Raw genomic sequence first — 3,329 nt, forward strand, 5'->3', positions numbered from 1 at the left:
GCCTTGGTCTCCTTCCCTCCTTACTCACAGAATTTCAAACAAATCTGCGCATCTGCAGACAACACCTTGGGTGCTCAGAGCAGGTACAATAGTTGAAACAACTCAGAGAAGCTCCTCCCCATCCCCAAATAGCATCTCTGATAGCCCACCGCTTTGTCAGACACACAACCCTTTGAGGACAATCAGGTTATCCTTATGGGTCCCTGATGACCATATACCCGTGTGCAGGGCACCTCTGAAGGCAGGACTGATGAAACAGAAGTCCTGGGTTGCCACTCAGCCTTTTTCATACTCATGGCAGACATTGGTGATAAATCACAGTGTTCATTCCTGCTGAACTCGAACTCAGCTCCTGAATCCTCAGTACAGTCTTTGAGCTAGAGACTACCAATTCATCAGAACTAGTTTGTGATTTGAAACAAATGTATGCTAGGGTCTCTGGGTCACCCCGATATATCCTAAAGGGGCAGCTCCAAGCTTCAAGGAGAGAAAACCCACCTGTGGCAGAGCCTTTTCCTCCTCTGGGATTTCTGACTTTGCCTGGGGCTCTAAGGCAGTCAGTGGGGGCAACAAGTATTACACACTTGCCTCTTTGCTCATGGGCTCTGTAGCCTTAGGCCCATTCCTTGCCTTCTCTGAACTCTAGCTTCCTCATCTCTAATGGAGAGTTGATGAGATCATGGGTGCCGAGCTCGGCACACATTTGGTGCTTAGTAAGTGTGTGGGTGTCCCAACTCTCACCTTACCCACTCAGCCTGGCCTGGCAGCTGTGGGTGTGACCTCATTTCCTGGTTCTGCCCTGGGCACTCACGCCTGACCTCATTTCCTGGTTCGGCCCTGGGCTCATCTGCTGCTCCTTTCTGTTTGCCTGGGCGAGGAAATCTCATTCACCGCCTTCCTGCCCCAGCTCCACGGGCCCTACTGTGCCCTCCTCTCAGTGTTGGCACCTGCCAGAATCCGACCTTTATGCCATGGCGCATGGTCTAGTGGTCCTCATGTGAGTTTAGGGACCATGCAGTCCATTCCCTGCCCTAGAGAAACGAGAAGACTGAAGCTCAGAGAGCACACCCAAGACCTTCCAGCACCTTCTGGGGCTCCTGCTCTTCCTCCAGGAACTCTTCTGTGCTTTCTCTACCCAACATCAGCTTGGAGCTGGATTAGGACGGGCTTGCCAGTATCTCTCCAGCAAGAAGCCGGTTACTCAGGGCAGCAGTTGTCTCCTAGAACATTCCTTCTCCAGGATCTCTGGGCTCCTGGCTCAGTCTGGTGCCTGATTCTGTGGTTTGAACTGTCCAGTTCAATCCTCACCCCGGCTTCTCCCCCTCCAGGCTTCCCTATGGAGTGTGGCAGGGCAATGGGATCAAAAGGGGCTGGCCTCATTCATATCCTGCTTTTACTTCATAGTAATCGTGTGACCTTGGACTGGCTGCTCCGTTTCTCTCAGCCTCTGTGGTTCTGTCTCTCAACTGGGAATTCTTTTAGTAGCTTCACAGATACCACGGAGGTGCAGAGAGGTGGTGGAAGTAGCAGGGATGGGTTCCATCGGCAAGGGGGCTCAAAGATTTTTCCCTGAGCTAGTGGCCATTGTGTCCGTTGCGTCCTCGGGGTAGCAGCAGAGCTGTGAGTCATCCAGCTTTGGGAGAAGAAAGCATGGCCCCTCCAGCTTCCTGCCCCCGTGTCCGGCCCTTGTTCAGCAGCACAATCGCTCAGGTCCAGACTGTGGGGCGGGCAGCTTAACCCCTGCCAGGCCGGTGGGCGCCTCGCCTACCCCTTCACCACGGTAAGCCAGAATTAGTGGGGCTGCCTGGGGGCACAGCAGCTCCTGGTCCCCTTGATGTCCTGCTGCCCTCCAGGCTGGGAGCCACACGTGGCTGGACTCAGGTCAGTTGGGAGGGTCCTACTTCTCCCCAGTGCCTGAAGATGAACCAGGGCTCTCAATCCTGGTACTCACCCCTGGTCCTCAGCGTCATTTGCCCTCCCACCACTCCCTGCTCTTAAAACCTTCTGGCCACATTGGCTTCTCCAGATCTGTCAAGCTGCCCAGGCTCCCTGCCTCCCCTGGAATGCCCTTCATCTCCTGTTAGGATCCTATCTACCCCCTACCCATGGCAGAAACATCCACGGGGTGGGGGGTGGGGAACAGACACAGTGCTTGGCACAGAGTCACTGCCCAGAGTGCCCGCTGGAAGACGAGCTGATGCATCCCTCACCTGCTGGGGACTGACCAACCCCAGGGGTCATAACCTTAAAGACATTCTAGCCATGGTCAGTTCAGGTGGAAGGTAAATTCATCTGTGATTTCTCAAAGCATGTCTCCTATGATCCATTCCTAGTGCCAGTGTATACATCACCCCCCTTGACTCATGAGAAGACCCTTTCTTCCAGTTTACAGATGAGGAGGCTGGCACGTGAGAAGCTGTGTGGTTCTGGGAAGAACCTGGGCTTTGGGGTACAAGATCTCGCTTCGTATCTCAGTTGCCTTGACTGAGAAATGGAGAAGGGCTGTGTCTAACTCATTAGCTTGCTGGTGTGATATACAGTAACGGGCTCCAGTGCCTCAGAGCCTTCTGTGGCCCTCATCTCCAGCCCTCACAATGAATTCTCACGAAAGAACCACCATCTCCATTGTTCTGACACGCAAACCGAGTTTGGGAAACGCTGAGTAACTTAACCAAAATCACAGAAGCGGATTGTCGAGCTGGGGCTTGTACCCAGGAAGACGGTCTCCAAGCCAGGCTCTCACCCTAGACCGCCTGCCTTCAAGTCTTTTGGGAGAACTTCTCTAAAATACGAGGGCTTCCAGGTCTCTTGGCAACCGATCTACGGGTACCTGGGTGTTGGGGGGAGAATCCACAGCTCCCGCGGTCTGGGGAGGGAGGAGACAGGATTCCACAGGCAGGGCCTTGAGCACCCAGAGCCAAGCCTCAGCGTGCCTGTTCTGAAAATGGGGGCAGGGGCTGGCCGGGAGGGGGCCGAGGCTCTGAGCTCCCCTTTCAGGGCTCCTCACCCACTCCCAGCGCAGAGCCTTCCGGAAAGGGGATGTCAGCCTGGATAAGCCCTCTGTCACGGGAGTAGGGGCGTCGCCTGGGTGCCAGCCTGCTGCCCCTGGTGTGCCGGGAGACTCAGGTGGAATCCTGTCCTCTGAGCATCGGAGCTCGGCACCCACAGATGCCCGTGGGCCCTCAAGTCTGGGAGTCTACCCGTGGGAGAGCCGAGCTTCCCCCTCCCCGAGAACATCCGTCTGTGCCCACCACACCACCACCAGGCGTCCCTTCCCTGCCCCGCTCTACCAGGAGACGCAGGCCACCTCAGGAGCTACTCTTCCTGGG

General features: G+C 55.7%; 1 protein-coding gene across 1 annotated transcript in view; it reads right to left on the reverse strand.

The window, feature by feature from the left end:
• CDH5 (cadherin 5, type 2 (vascular endothelium)) overlaps positions 1-3,329 on the reverse strand; it is a 39,011-nt gene that overhangs the window by 35,409 nt on the left and 273 nt on the right. The gene's annotated exons all lie outside the window — the stretch shown is intronic.

Source organism: Bison bison, unplaced genomic scaffold, assembly GCF_000754665.1.
Source record: "Bison bison bison isolate TAMUID 2011002044 unplaced genomic scaffold, Bison_UMD1.0 scf7180017864297, whole genome shotgun sequence".
NCBI lineage: Eukaryota > Metazoa > Chordata > Mammalia > Artiodactyla > Bovidae > Bison > Bison bison.